This window comes from Castor canadensis, chromosome 1, assembly GCF_047511655.1.
Source record: "Castor canadensis chromosome 1, mCasCan1.hap1v2, whole genome shotgun sequence".
Lineage (NCBI taxonomy): Eukaryota > Metazoa > Chordata > Mammalia > Rodentia > Castoridae > Castor > Castor canadensis.
In genome coordinates, this window is record NC_133386.1 from 147,220,815 (window position 1) to 147,237,333 (window position 16,519).

Sequence of the window (16,519 nt, forward strand, 5' to 3'; positions counted from 1 at the left end):
AGCTGCTTGGGAGACATAGGTTGGAGGATTGTAGTCCTAGGCCAGCCCCAGGCAAAAAAATCCACAGGACCCTACCTGAAAAATAACTAAAGCAAAGAAGGTATGGGGCATGGCTTACGTGGTAGTGTACCTGCCTAGCTTGCAAATGTGAGAGCCTGAGTTCAAACCCAGTACTGCCAAAAAATAAATAAATAAATAAGATGAAATAATAGGCTTTGGAAGAGAACATGAGTGAGTAAGTTTTGGGACATGGATTTTATTTAGAGTGCTTTGTTTCTTTCCTGATTCTCATCTGAGTTGGAGCTAGGAGAGTAGAGATAGAAGCTATGAGAAGCTATTTCCTTAGCAGAAGCAATTCATTAATTCATTTAACAAACACTACATGTTAGGTATCTGCTATATACCAGACACTGTTCTGGGCATTTGGAGTTTACACTTTAATGAAAGAAGGAATCAGGGCAGCTGTGTGTGGTCACAGAGGTTGCACACTGCACAACTCTGGGAGAAGGGTGCACCATGCATGAAGACTATGATGTGTACAGTGCTATCTGCTCTTATGCAATATTGCAGCCCTGGAGACAGACAACAGAGAAGCCAGATAATTCAAGAACAGGATAACTGCTATGAAGAAAATAGCATGGTGTACAAAACAGAAGTTGATTAGGAGCATGGGTCTCCGCCCTTTTCTGAGGAAGTGATGTTTCAGCTCAAACACATTCTCTCTTAGGGCATACGCGCAAATCCACACTGAGTCCTGCACACGCACACCTGTGTGCATTTTTTATCTTTATTAATGGCTCCTGAATGAAATGCTTCCTCTTCACAATGGCCTACAGTTACTAAACTTTGCATAATGCATATTTATTCTTTTAATAAAACGAAATAAAGGTACAATTTTTTTTTTAAGTCAAGAGAGATTTGAAAACGTTTGGGGGAAGATTTTCATCCAACGGGTCAAAACAATGAACAGTTGGTGCTTAAATTGCTACATATTCCACTACTTAGAAAAAGTGGGGTGAAAACTCGATCCCTGAGAGTTATACAAATGACATGTGTGTGCGCGCGTGTGTGTGTGAAGGACAGTCAGGGATTAGTGTGCCTAGGGGAAAGATGACAGGCCTGTTGTTGCGGGCAGTGTGAAACAGACACAGGGCCCAGAGCCCTGTGTTAACCAGGCATATCAGTCAACAGAGATTAGGACTGGGATCATGGCCTGAGAACTGTCTCGGTCTCTAGCAGCACAGAGGAAGCATGAGACCTAATGAAAGGAGTCACGGGCACTGGAAGTAGAAAACAGTATTGATTTTCCAGTGCTTGGCTGCTCTGGGAACTGGGCAGGTACCACCTCACAGAGGCCACCACCTCTCACCTAGAGGACCCTCAGGGCCTGTGGCGCCTCCTGCCTGCCCTGCTTATCCACTGAAGTTCTTTGGACTTCAGGGAGAGCAGGGGCTGCTCTCCTAGCCCAGCCTCAGAACCCTGTGAAGTATGTAGAAAGTGACTGTGGGACAGAGGAGTCCTGGACAGGGACAGCACTGACATAAGTCGGACTGCTGCCCATTGGCCAGGCTGCCTCCAGCTCTAGATCCCTACCCTCTCCAGTCACCAGTTGCCACCACACTCCTGGCAAACCCCTAGCATTTAAGCCTGTCCCTACAGGGAGAAGGGAAAGCTCCACCTGGGTACAAAGGATGGAATGTGGGCATTGGGAGGACACTTACAATAGTTTTGGTAATGACTGGAGTATATATACATAGTTATGTATTTTTAAATTTATATTGTTCCTTTTACTAAACAATTTAAGGCAGCTGAGAAAACACAATCATATTTAGAGCTGGGGAAAGAACATATAAGTGGGGTCCACTTCATCCATGATCCCCTGAATTATATTTCATCTCCAAGAAAGGCCTTTGGGGAAAAAATGTCCCCTCAGCAGATGCTGAGCAGGAGTCTGGGCTGAGAGTAGAGAGGACATGATCAGAGGTGGACAGTTCAAGGTGAGGCTAAGATGTGTGAAGTCAGGGTGGGGTTACTGGGTATGGGGAGGCAAGGTCACGTGGGGGATGGAGAGAGTGAGATTAGGGTACCTGAAGTCCCAAAGGGAGCAGGGTGAGGTCATAATCATATGCTGGGGGTAGGATCAGGATGGGTTGAACCCTAGCAGGAGCAGGTGGCACTGGTCACTCTGGGTGGTGACTGTGATGAAAGCTGCCCTGTCACTTGCTTCACCCTGTGTGTTCATGTGTTCAGAGTTGGGAGGCATGTGGTGCTTATGGAGTATGTACATGTGTGTTTGTGTATGTGTGCATGTGTGTGGCATGTCCTTTTGTGAATGTAGTGTGTTCACTTATATATGTGTCACATGTGCATATTTTATGAAGTGCAAATGTACATGTTATTTTTTTCTCTAAACTCACAAGATGGATCAAGTATTATGACTAGAAAATAGATAAATGCCCTGCAATGTTGTAACCAAACATCTTATCCCATGGCTACTGAGTGTTTCCAGATAACTCATCAAGTCCAAAGAACTTCAGATGAGACTGGAGATGACCTCTGGTCCTTGTTGGCTTTAGAAGGATTCATTCCCCATCACTGGGAATGGGGCAGGGTGTCACTGGTGAGGAACTGTCTCCCCTGGGTCTGGAATGTTTTCCCCAACTTCCCACCCTGCAGCTTTCATGCCTGCCAGCTAAACTTCCTGAGTCCAAACTTCCCTCCTGCCTACATCAGCATCTGCACAAATGAATCTCCCAATCCTTGTTCTATGTCCCCCTAGCCTATCCTATGAGAGCATCTCACAAAAATAGAGTCAAGTCACTCAACTGTCTGAGACCTTCAATAGCTCCATGTTGACTAAAGAGTAGGGTGCAACCCTGCCTGATCTGGTCCCTTCCCACCTTTTCTTCCTCAGCCTCCCAGACCTTTGTTGTTCTACCCCAATCACCCTACTCCTTAGTGCCCATCCTTCCCCAGCAGGCCACAGACTTAGGCCTCCAAGGCTTTGTGACCAGATGCTGGTTCAAAATATTGTCCTCTCTTCTCCTTTCCTCTCTTCCCCTCCCCTCTTCTCTTCTCTCCTCCTCCTCCTCCTCCTCTTCTTCTCCTTTTTTGTCAGTGTCTTGCTATGTAGACAAGGCTGGCCTCAAACTTGTGATCCTCCTGCTTTAGTCTCCCAAGTGGGTCACAACACCAGGCTGACCTATTGTCTTTAACAAACAACAGATATAGGGCAAGAAGGCAGGAGTGGCCTCAGCAAGATATTCACTCATTAATTCTTTCTTTATTTAATTCAACAAAATATTTATTAATTGTCATAGTCTCTGAAGATACAAAGAAGCTAGAACTCAATGACCTTTGGTTGTTGGGAACTCAAGATAAGTGGGGCCAAAATGCTTCAGCCCCAGGATGCCCACTCCTCTCCTCCCAGACCAACTAGGGCTGTGAACCGACGGCAGAAAACAGAGGAGGAGGCCTGACCAAGCCCACTGCAAGGATCAAGTGGTCTCTGTTGTCACATGAGGCCAAACCTGAGCAGTCTCATCTCCAAGGGTGAGGACCAAGTTTCCTGGTTCCAGAGGTGGAGCAAGAACAGCCCAAGCCCTTTTTTACTCTGTGGTTTGATCCCAGGGCAGAAGGCCTGAGTACAGGCTTCTGGGGAGGGAGTAAGAGAAGGCAGGCGTGAACCCCTTCTCGGTGTGCCAGTTAACTGGTCCTGTGGTCAAACGTCCAGTGATGGGCACTCAGGGCAACTCGGGGTGCCATGATAATGTTACTCATTGCCCAGCACCCAGTCCACCTGCTCATAGCTCCCCTTCTCTGAGCTTAACCAGACCCCTTTAAGACTCTCAGGGCTTACAAGACCCTCATGTCACTTCCTGGAAGCTCAGTGGCCCTTGTCCTCCACAGCCTTGTGCCAGGCCAAGGTCTTTCCTTGCATCCCTCTCTGCTCATACCTCCCAGGCCAGGTCACTGCTACAGTAACCAGGCCCAAGGCAGGAAGACACAGGGTCCCGAAGTCTTTGGACTCAACAAGCACCAACTGGTAGATACTCAGCAATTTTGCAAGTTGGTTGTCAAATGTTAGTTCCTTCAAATGAGCCATGGTTGAGATACAGAATCAAGGAATTGGCTGTTTTCACCTGGAGAGTGGGTTTAGTATCACACCACTACCTGGAGCATTGATTCCCAGGGACCACTGCCTGGAAGCACTGAGGTGCACAAGGGATGTGTGTGTGCATGCGTCGTGTATGTCTGTGTGTGTGCATCCATGTGTGCATGTGTGATTGTGCATTTGTTCAGGAGGGTGTCTCTGTATGCATCTATATGTGTAACACATGCATACATGATGTGTGCACCAGCACAGTGGGTTCCCTTACAACCCAAACTACCCATGTGACAAAAGTTGCCCCTGGAGGCAACCCTGTACACTCTGTATCCCAGAGGTCTAGCAGATGGCTCCACACACAGACCCTTTCCTGTGAGTGCAAAGCCTTCTCTCCCCACTCACAGAGGGCTTGGCCCACAGCTTAATTGTATAGTAAAGGGCTAGGGCTTCTGTGCAGAGAAATCATCAGAAGCCCCCATGCCACTGCAGTTGGTTCAGTAGCGAACTCTGTTTGACCACTGTGTTCTGATGCTTTTGCTTATTTTTGTTTTAATACTCAAATCAAAGTTTGGTCCCTTTGAAGAGTCTTAAGTAGGAAGCATCTTTAAAAAAACAAAACTATTGGAAGTTAGTTAAGGGATAATCATGCCAAATCATGTTCCTAGCAAATCCAGAACAGATCAATGAAAAGGTGGAAACGAGGACTGGTTACTATGGCAACAAGCCTGTCTGTTTACTGGGTTAGGAAGGGAGATCTAAGACTCAGCTGGCCTGGGCACTTGTGGAAGAAAGTGAAATGATGGGTACTGTGGAAGAAAGTGAGATGATGTCTTCAAAAGACACCATCAGACTTACTCAGGAGTACACAAAAATGGGAGGACTGATGAATGACCTGTCATCTCCCCACATATTGTAAGGACTCAAATGTTCTTATTAACCCTAATACCACCCACAAAAAGTGTTTTTATCAGTGTGTTATTTTGTGGCTTTTTTCCCTAGGGAAGAAATAAAACACTGAGTTGTCTGCATACTTTGTGAAAACAAATGCTCAGACCCTTCCTCCCATCTTCCCCAAAGGCTTGAGAGGTAAGGACTTCATTCACATGGGCTAGAAGGAAGGAAGCCAGAGGAGGCTGCTACCGCAGACAGGTGACCAAGAGGGTAGGGTCCCAGGGCCAGGACTCACTCACCCTCTAACTCTAACTGGTAGTTCCCTCTTGGGAACTATCCAGGAAGTTGGTTGTAAATTTTCTGAGAAAGAGAGTGGGGTCACTACACCTGCTGGAGTAGCCCTCCGGCTGTGGAGGCTGTCGTCAGCAGTGCCTGGATGGCATGGCTCTGCCTCCGCTGGCTGTCCACCCTGGCACTTACCATCACATTTAGCTGGCCATACCCACTGATAAGCAGGCCCTTGAGAGTTGCAAATCAGGAACTCTGAGCTAGAGGATCGACTTCCCTTTGCCTGTGTTCCTCTCTGGTGGAATTCTAGGGATTCCCTAGAGGTAACTCAGAATGTGTGGGACAAGGGAGTGGCAAACTAAAATGTTTAATCTGAGCTCTACTGTCACCTGCTTTGCATTATGGCCTGGTACCAAAGATTTCATTTGGAGAAAGGGTCCAGTCACTTTTTAAAAATTTGCAGAGTTAGTCTCAGAGCAGCAACTTTCATTGAGTAACTTGGTCAATAACCCTCTACTTTTGTGTGAGGGGTATATTTTGTAAAAGATTCTCAGGAGGTCCATATATGCTGTTTGGGAAACAGTAGCCTAGTGGGTCAGAGAAAGCTGAGCTGGGCAGCTCCCAAGGGTAGGCAGAACATGCCTTCTCTGTCTTCCTACACCATCTTCATCTGCCTGGACTGTTGGCCCTGAGGCTACCTACCTGTCCTGTGTTTGCATGGGTGCCATTCTGTAGCCTGGCCAAGCTCTCCTATGAGAATATCCATGCTAGGGAGAAGTGGCTAGAGCCATCTCTCAGGGGTGTTATCACAGGACAGGGGGTCTTCCTGTGGCATTGCTGGGGTCACAGAGACATCTTGAACAGTCAGGAAAGGGAGGAGGCCCCCAAAGAGGATGGATCAGGCTGCTGTGTTTCCAAGCTTCCCTTCACCCCACCCCCCAGCTATCCTCTCATGCTTTCATGTTTGAAAACTACAGGCAGGGGATCCCTGAGATGAAGGGAAGAAAAGGGTGCCCTGGAGAAGGCTGTGCCTAAGGTTGGTGCATGGCATGCCGAAGGTCAGGGGGTGTAGGATCCAGACTGGAGACCCTAGCCAGGCACTGCCCTCCCAGAGGCTCTCAGTTTTACCTGCTCCTTCCCACCTGCAGACCCCTCTCTCCACAGCACCCTCTTCTAGGCTGGGCCCATGGCCTGTGCCACATTTCCACCCTCTGTCTTCTCTGCTGCCCTGCTGTTTCACTCCTGACCTGGCCCGGGACTTCTTCATCCCTGCTCTGCACCTGTCCCATAAAGCCCTGCTCACCGGCCCAGGGTAAGGAGGTGCCAGAAGCCTATGTCCTCCAGGGGGTAGCAGAGAGCACAGTCTGAACAGCATAGCAGCATCCTTCTAGACTCAATTCTGTCCCTGAAGTGCTGGGTACCTTGCCAAAATCCACAGGCCTCTCTGGGCCTCCAGTTCTACATGTGCTTATTGGGGTGATGCATCTGTGGGACATGGGGTACACAGCTGCAGCTGAGCTGCTGCAGAGATCTAAGGAAGGGGGACAGAAGGTAGGAGGGTAGGAGGCAGGAAGGTCCAGCCAGGTGTGTGTGCTGGGGGAGGGCTACACCTCAAGGGGAACTTGGGCACCACAGATCCAGGATGGCAAGCCGGGCCAGGATGGCATGGTGCTGAGGGCCCAGTCCTGGGCACTGGAACCTAAGAAGCAGGCATTGCTCTGTGCCAGGAGGAGGAGCCCAGTGTCCCTGGGGCTTTGAGTGTCCAGAGCTGCCTCTCCGTCCATCACCTCTGCCTGGATTTTCCCAGCTCTGCCTAATGGATTTGGGATTTCTCTTCATGAAGAGGCACCAGCCTAGCACAGGGAGGCCAGGAGGGCCCCAGCCCACCAAGATGCCCAGAATCCCAAACCCCTCTTGGCTCTGCCCTGGGGAAGGTTGGAGCTGAGCCCTGGAAGTGGTTGGCCCTGCCCAGGAGAGCTGGGAAGTGGAGGAGGCTGAAAGGCCCAGCTCTGGCCTCTGCCAAGCTTCACCAGGAGCCCCAGAGGGGTTTATTTGGATTTTTTAATTATCGTTTTTTACTTTTTTTCTCCTCATGAAAAAGTTTTAATATACACAGTAAATTAAGCCCAGAAAAAGGAAGGGGGGGCACATTTCATCTTTAATCTATTTACTTCTGAATATTTAACATACAATTCTGGCACCAATCACCAAATTTAACTGGAAAATTACTCACTAATCTGTTTGCTTATTTGGAATAATTGGGTCGGCTGCCAGCACGAGGATTTCCCCCCCTGTTTAATATCTCAGTTAGTAGTCCAATTTCAGCTTGGCGGCATAATTACTCTGACAGAGCTGTAGCCACGGGGCCTGTGAGTGGGGCTGCTTTTAAACCGTAAATTATGAAGGATTAGCATTTATGAATTTTAAATCAGGGCTGGGGTAGGAGACACTAAAGCTGCTTAACGCTGGGGAACAGCAGCCTCCATCACCAGCAGCAGCCGTAACCCTTCCACTCCCAGGACGGCCACAGGACGGGGAATCAGGAGGCCAGGAGTGGTGACTGTGTGGGACATGGGAACCTATGAGTGTGGGGCACAAAGGATATACAGAGACAGGCACTGGAGCAGTGATAGAGCCTCTGGGCTTTGGAACACCTGGGATATTTCACGTGGAGCAGGGAGCTTCAGCTTCTCCCTGTCTAGGAGCACAGTTTCCCTCCAGTGAGCAACAGTGCTCAACTGTTCATTGCCCTCAGATGAGGCTTAGTGTGATAAGCAAGAGTTTGTACCCTGCCTCCTCACAGGCCTCCATCCTCATGTAGGATGGGTCTCTCCTCTTTAGAATTTCCAGTTGGCTCTAAGTGTGACTTCCTGGAGTGCCCAGCTCTGGAAAGCCAGACCAGGGATGTCAGCGCTCTCCCAGATATGTCACTGGAGTTCTCACTGTCCCCTTTCCACTCTTCCTCCATCTCTATCTGCCCCTTTTAAGCCTACCTGGTGCTGTGGGCCCAGCTTTGAAACTAGGTAGACTTAGTATGAAACCACAGCTCCTAATTAGCTGTGTGACCTTGGACAAGTTACTCAGCCTTGCTGAGTCTTCATCTTCAATGAAGACAGGAGTTTCTATCCTGCGGGGCTGCCAGGAGACTATGTGAAATACTGTGGGGTGAAGTTTGGGGCACGGAGTTTATTTGGTTGTCTCTATGCTCTTTGGGGTCTCTCCCAAATCTGAGTCAATGTCCTATATCCACTCTCCGTCATCCCTCACAGAGCAGAGAAAACCTCAGAATCTGGTCTCAGGCCCAACAAGCTGTCCCAAACCAGCTCCTCCCAGGAGAACCCCTCTGTTAGGGATCTGCCACATGGACTGGTCTTACAAGGTAGGGGCAGGCAGAGGCCATGCCAAGGTTTGATGTCAGGCAGGCTTTTGCTGTTTGCTGGACACCAGTGGTCCCTGGGAAACCCGCCCTAGAGTTAGGGTGGATGGGTTTGAACTCCTACTCTGTCATTTACTTGTGTGGTGACCCTAAACAAATTGCATAGCCTTTCAATGTCTCAGTTTCCTAAACTGAAAAATGGGTATAATAGAAGCAGTATCATGATAGTGGTGGTCAGATGATGAGTGGGTCAATCAACACACAGTGTTTGAAGTGCTAAGCTCTGCTGGTGATTTATCATCTGTACCAGGGAGATGGCTGTGTTGGGAACTGCCTATTTGGAAGCTCTAGGTTGACTTTCCCTGGGCTTTGGGGACCCCCCAGCTTGCCTACAAATACAGGAGGAAAAGAGGCAGGGTTAGTGGGTGGGACATGTCCGTGTCAGGAGTGATCTGACACACATCACACTGCGCTAGGATCAAGCGGTCCCTATAGAGGCCAGGCCTCTACCCATCCCACCTACTGGTCTGGGGGAAAGGGAGCTTCCTGCAAACTGCAGCTCCAACAAGGGGCCTCCTAAGGGACCTGGTGGGAAAATTCCCAGGGTGTGGCAGAGGATGTAGGGTGAGGGGCAGGAAAAAGGCACAGGGGCACCACAGCCCCGAGACTCCTCTACATGAGCCAGCGCTCCTTCTTAGGCTGGCCCAGATCTCTGTCCTTCTGGTTCCCAGGTCTGAGCTAGCACAGGGCAATGAGTAGTTGGGTAGGGAAGAATGGGTGCCAGTCCGGGGACCCCAGAATAAAGGATAAGTAGGTTGATGTTGATGCCAAGCCTAGGGGCCTAGCATCTAGGCCTATTGGATGAACCCTCCAGGCTTCACCCCTTCTATTGACCCCTGGTGCTCCTGTGCCTCCATCACACTCTATCCTGGAACATGGTGTACATTGTGACACTCTACCACTGTCTTACTGTGAGTCCTCAGGCAATTCGTTCCCTTTTCTGGCCCTCACTGGTGGGCCAGTTCCTCTACATCTGAAGGAGGAAAAAGATGGATCTGTTGATCTATGATTCAAGTCCATAGCCTGTTATCTGGGCAGAGTGGATTTAGCATGTCACTTGCTCTCTGCAGAAGGAGGGTCCCATGGTTCCACCTCAGGTCCAGGATGAGTGACATACTGAATGGATCTGAATGCCCAGCATTATCCACGACCTTAGGCCTAATGACTGGCCAAGCCCAGCCTCAGCTGGCAGCAAGCGTCCTGGGAAATGTCACACTGCGCTGATTTCCATGAGGCTCACACGATAAAATGGCCTGCACTATCATTTTGCTCCAGCAAATAAATCCTAAATATCTTGCCTTTTACTTCCATGCCCCTCTCACCATTGCCCCATGTGCTCTGGTCCTTAAGGACCACCATTTGGGGCAGGAAGCAAAGGGCACAGGAGGTGGCTGCAGGGGCTGCATATGTGCACATCGGGGCAGAGCAAAGCAGCATTCCCAAGGGCCTCACAAGATTTCTGGAACTGCTGGTTTCTGACCACGGTAGGATGCTTGATGGATGGGAAGTGCCCGGTTTCTCGAGTCCTTGCTGGGCTTTGTGATAACTCATTATATTTCTTTCTTTACAAATTGCCCCATTAGCACTCCTGAATTGAACAGAATCATAAAGCCAGAAGCATCCTAGCTTGGGCTGAGCCTGGGCCATGAATTACCTGTGGAGCAAAGGCCTGCATTTTGGGAAGGAGGCTGGGAGCAGCTGGTTGGAGTGGGTCCTGAATCCTGCAAGGGAAATGGGTTTGTTTTCTTTAAACTTAAGAGAATAAAAGAATTCTAACCAAGTCCTGCTGGATTTAAATAGTAAGATCTGCCTTGCTGCTCATTGGCTTTCAAGCTGGGGGCTCTGATCCCTGTTTAAGGGGCTAAAGTCTAACCCCATTAAGCCATTTATAGAAAGCTGACCACCAGGGAGGGAGGCAGCCCCCTCTTCCTGCAGCCTCCCTAAACCCCACAGATTCTGAAATTGGTTGTCACTCTCAGTCAGAGGATTCTAAACAAGTAGGCGCTAATCCCCTCTTTTAAGGAGATACTTATTTTGTCTGAAAAACTTCAAAGAGCCCATGACAGACACTCAAAATCAAAATTAGCATTCCAATGAGGATTTAAAAAATAATAATTCTTACAGTTCTGCAGAGGAGAGAAGAGGTGAAGTGACTGGCCTGGGGGCTGGGGAAGGAGGTGGGGAGAGTGCCTTTCATCTGCCCACCCTGAGCCAGCTTGGGATCTGCCCCTGCTGCCCAGGATGCCAGATTCCTCCTCACAAAGGAGCAAAGGCTGGTCTCCCACCTGGGCTCTCCATAGTGGACCAGCAATGACCACTGGTCCCAAAGGATGGTGCAGATGAGGAGACCAAGGCTTAGAGGGGTAGACAGTGCCAGTGACAGAGTTGTAGTAGAAACCAAGGTCTGCCCCCAGGGTAGTCTGACTGGAGGCCTCAATGGTGTTCTCTGCTCACAGGGCTTGTAGGAATTGTGGAGGCTTGTGGAGATGCTGACAGGTGTCCCAGGGCAGGTGAGTGGCAGAACATGGAGCCAGGTTGCCTTGTCCAGTATGCCTGCCCATATCAGGGCTGCATTGAGGTGCTACTGCAGATATCCTACCACTCCCCTCAAGTCTTGTAGCCTCTCTTCCTGTACCCAGGGATTTCCACCCCCTAGACCTGTCCTGGCCATTCACTAGACTATTTTACCCCAGTCCACACCCAAAATGCTGTGTTCTAAGGGAGCATCTCCAGCAGTCTCACCAGAGTCATGTGGCATATTCATATCTCAAGGGACCCTGCTGTTCCAGACCCTAGCTTCCAAGGCCATCAGGAGCCACCCATCTGTAACAGGGTGTTCCTTCCTCCTAGTTTCTAGCCTTTTCTTTCTGAAGTTGGTTAGGTGCTGCAGGGCTTCTTCAGCCTCCTGAACTCTTGGGCTACTTCTTCTACGTCCTTTATTGGCTCCTGCTAGTTTGGCTTCCACTTCCTTTTTGGGGAAGTGGCAGAACCCAGGGTGGGTACGAGCTGCTCCAGCCTGTTTGTGTGCCTCCTGAAGAGAGGACTACATACTCAGAAGCCATGGAAGTTTGCTGGATTCAGAGTCTGCCCCCGCCATCCCTATCCAACATACATTGCTTCACCTCTAAGCTCTATCCATCCCTGTCCTCTGCACCTGTCCAAGACTGATCTAGAGCCAGACTCTGTACATTCACTCACAGAAAAACAGGGCCTACCCCCTTGGGCTGATGCTTTACAAATGGGAGACATAGCCAGAGAACTGGGTCAGCATGGTAGAAAGCCTGGAGCCTTTGACAGGGAATAGAGAGCTCCATGTAGCAGTGTGATCCCTGAGGAGGTGCCAGGGATCCCGGTCTCGGGGTTGTAGGAGAAAGTTGTCAGGTGGGCAAACAACCAAGAACCTTCCAGTTGGAAAGAATCAGTGTAAGAATAGAGGTCAGAAGAGCCTGGGTCAGAGGGGAACCCAGATTCTCAGCTCAGACAACTCTGGTACCCCTTCCTGATTCCTAAGAAGGTTCCCTGGCTCTTTATGGAGACTAGGTAGTCCTAGTTACCTGTTCTGCTGATAGTATTGGCCAGCACATGAACTTCAGAGCAGCAAAGAAGAAAGTGCTCGGAGGATCCCTCCTCTCTTCACTGGTGACACTGTCAGTCACCAATGAGAGAGATCTTTGCAAGAATTACTCATCCAAGATAATAGCCATTGGCTCTTGGTACTAGAAAGCCTGAAGATTTCCAAGAGGCCTGGCTTTTGGCATTAACCCTTCCCAAGGCAGGTCTGGTCTCTTCTGACTACCAATGTCATCTCTATGAAAATGGCTCTGTTTCAAGGACTTTCACACCCACCATCTCACGTCACGGATGCCAAGAGCATCATGTTCGGGAACTATGTAGATAAGGTTGTCCAACAGAATTGTATCACCAGCCATATATGTAATTTTCAGTTTCTAGTAATCACATTAAAAAGATTAAATCAATTTTAATGATATATTTAACCTAATATTATTATTGAGTTATAAAACCTAAAACATTATCATCAGTATGGACTCTGCATTAGTCAGAATTTTTGTCATTGTGACAAATACCAAGAGAAACAATTTAAAAGGAGGAAGGATTTATTTTGGCTCATGCTTTCAGAAGTTTCAGCCCATGGTTAGCTGGCTGTGTTGTTTTAGGCCTGTGGCAAGGCAGAAACATCATGGAGGAGGATGCTTATCTCATGGCAGCCAGGAAGCAAAGAGAGAGCCAGGAGACAAGATACACCTTTCCAGGGCACACCCAGTGGCCCATTTCCTACAGCTAGGCTTCACATCCTACTCTCCAACCCCACTCCATGATGTCATCATATTGTTAGTCCAGTCAGGGATTAATCCACCGGTGAAGGCAGAACCCTCATGGTCTAATCACTTCCCAAAGGCCCCACATCTGAACACTGCTTGCAACTGGGCCCAAGCCTTTGATACATGAGCCTTTGGGGGGAGACTTCATATCCAAATTCTAGCATAATCTGTGTAATTTTTTTCATGGTGTTAGGGATTGAACCCAGACACAGAAAAATTTAATGAGATATTTTACATTCTTTTTGTAATAAGTGTATATTTTATATTTTCAGTACATCTCAATTGTGACTAGCTACATTCAAGTGTTTCACAGCTACAGTGGCTAATGGCTGCTGTATTGGGTGGAGAGTGACACACAGGTCTATAGAGGAGGAAACTGGAAAGGAGGATTTGCTCAGGGTCAAATGCTGACTGGGCTATGGCATAAAGTCCCCTGACTCTAGATCCCAGTCCTCCCACTGCCCTGGGGGGCTGAGAAGGGGCCCAGGCACTGAGGTAGAAGAGCTCTGAGCTGGAGCTATAGCCCATATCACATGCTGGGCCTGCTCTCATCTAACCACCTTGAATGCAAGGGCCCTAGCCAGACCCGCACTCTTGCCCCGAGGTTGTGGAAAGAGAGCACCTGAAGACACTAACAACACCTGCTCTGTGCTAGACACCTTGTGTGTGCTGCGAGCAGGGGTTCTACCCTAGAGAAGCTTGCAAAGTATATGAAGGGGGTCAATGACAGCACAGTGTAAACTCCTCCCCCCCATACTCTCTAGACAGGAGAGGCCACTGTAGGCCTGTGGAAACCACAGAGCATGGTAGGGACGCTGGTATTTGTCTTTCATGGGCATATGGGAAAGGAGATACTTGAGTTGGGTCTATGAAGAAGGACAGAGAATCTGCCCCAAGGGTCTCTCTATGTGGTTGGGACCCAGCCAGTTTCCTGAAAACCCAAGACCTCAGTGTTCTTGCCCAGGTGAGCGAGCCCACTCAGGTAGCACCAAGTGGGTGGCCCCATCCTGCTTACAGTCCTGTAAGAAAGCGAAGCCTTGCCTTACTCAGCAGAGCCCAGCCCGCAAGACTTGGTCTTTCCCCTTTTCCTACAGGCATTCCAGACTTGCTGGGCAGAAATGCTTGGTATTAAGGGGATGAACTGGGTCTAGTCATATGGAGAGCCTGGCAGGAAGGACAGCCTGGGTCCTGCCTGCCACAGCCTGAGGTTGGACCCTGCCATCCTCCTGGGCAAAGGTCAGGTTGGGGCCCATGCTCCAGCTGCCTCTTGCCCCAACCTGGCCACTATGTCCCGCTGCCTGTAATGAGCATCTCCCGCACCATGGCGGCTCAGAGGAGGTTTCCTGGCAGTCTGGCCTTGTTCTCATTGTCCCGCTCCTGCCCAAATGCACCAGGCCCAGGCCTCAATCATGATCAATGGGCCGAGAATGTGCTGACGCGGCACTTTCATCTTTTCTCAAGGCTGGTGTTTGAACTTCTCTGAGCAAGCGGCCTTCCCAAACAGGCTTGTCTTCTAAGAAGGCGGCCAATCTCCTTTCCCTTGCTTCCTAAGCAGGCTGATCCTGAGTTATTGAGGCACAAAAAAGGAGACGTTCAAAGGCAAATCTAAATTACCGTCCTCTTCAAACTGGGGAAAAGTCTTATTAAGTCGCCCGCGTGTGAATCCCGGCCTATTTCTGTCTGCAGACCTTTCTTCCTTTGTGCCACATAAATGGACACATCTTATTGATTTTCTTTCAACCTGGATCACCTCCATTGCTATGAATATGGGCAGACAAGCACTGCTCCTTCCTTCCTGTGGGGCTGAGGAAGAATGGGAGTGGCAGCCAGAGAGCCCCAGGGGCTCTGCATCTTCCTCACCACTTGCTCTCTCCTCCTCCCCATAGGACTCTGCAGAGCTGCCTGAGAGCCAGACTTTCCTCAGAGAAGTTGGGAGAGGCCACTGTGGTCCTGGAGGGAGGCTTTGAGACCTTGGAGCCACCAGGGCCATGAAGAAGGGTGGTACTGACCAGAGAGATCCAGAGAAGCTGGAAGACAAGTGTTTGCCCTTGGCCTATTCTCTCACTTCCCATGTCTCCTATCATCACTTCCTTGTGACTCACCCACCTCTGAGCTCTCACACTTTCCTCACTCCATCCAGCCCTCACCTCCTAGCTGAGTACAGCACACACATTCCTATCTTAGGAACCTGGCATTTCTGTTCCTGGACCCAGAAAGCTTGTCACTGGACATACTCCCAGGGCATTCCCTCACTTTTTCAAGTCTCCACTCAAATGCCAATGGTTCAGTGAAACTCTGCAGCCAGGCCATTTAAAATCATATCACATTGCTGCACCTGCCCGCCCTTATTCCCTAACTCCTCCCATGTTCTACTTTTTTGAACAGCACTTATCACATATTTTACTACATATTTTACTTGGTTATGTTGGTTGTCTGTCTCCCCTCATAAAATCTTACCTCCATGTAAGCAGGGATTTGTGCTCCTTTTATAGTCACAGTGTTACTACTACTTAGAATAGTGTTCAGTTACAGAAGTGCTCAATAAATACTCAGTGCATGACTGGGTATGGCAGGCCCACATAGGATCAGCACCACCCCTTCTATGATTCAGACACCAGTCTTGAGAGGGTACCACAAAGGGTGCACAGACCCTAGACTTCAGACTCCGAGAGAAAGGGTCCAGAACCTTCCCTAAGTCTGCCACTTGGCCTGGACATTGACTCACCCACTTTGAGCCCAGGACAGATAGCTTCCCTGTCCAGGACAGTGTCTGTGATCCCTTCCTATCAAGGACTAGCACATCATGATAGTATTTCACCCCATCAGACCCAACTGGCCAGGATGGTGCCACATAACTGCTTTAATCCTTCAACAACCCCCCATAAGCCACTCCCAGAGGATGAAGCATCTTCTGGGGATCCCAGGGCTGACCCCCACTTCCCTTACTACATACACTGCTAGACAGGGCAAGTAAGTATAACCGTTACTGTACAAAACACCCTGGTTGGCCAACAGGTTCCCCAGTTACTCCCTGAGTGCCTCTCTTTCCATCTCTGGATCTGTTTCCCTATCTGCAACATGGAAGGGGTGGTCACCCCTACCTTTGTAAGTCTGACCGTCAAAGATATTGTTATGTGTCTCTCTATCTCCCTGTACTGAGTTATTCTTGAGGGACAGTGCTGTGTCTGGTTTTTTTCTCCTTATCCAGCCCAGGGTCTGCCTCAGAGTAAGCTCTCAGTAGGTGTTTGTTGACTGAATGGATGAATGAATGAAAGAAGGAACCCACAAGAACGGCCCCTTAGCCCCAGCATCAATGTGCTGGTCCCAGCTGAGAAACCCCATGCATCTAACTTGCTGAAGAGAAGCAGACAGACAGATGGAAGCAAGGCCCAGGAATTCTTTGGGGGAAAGAAGCTCATTTCCAAATGGGAAGCTATAGGCTGTGGGAAGACAAAA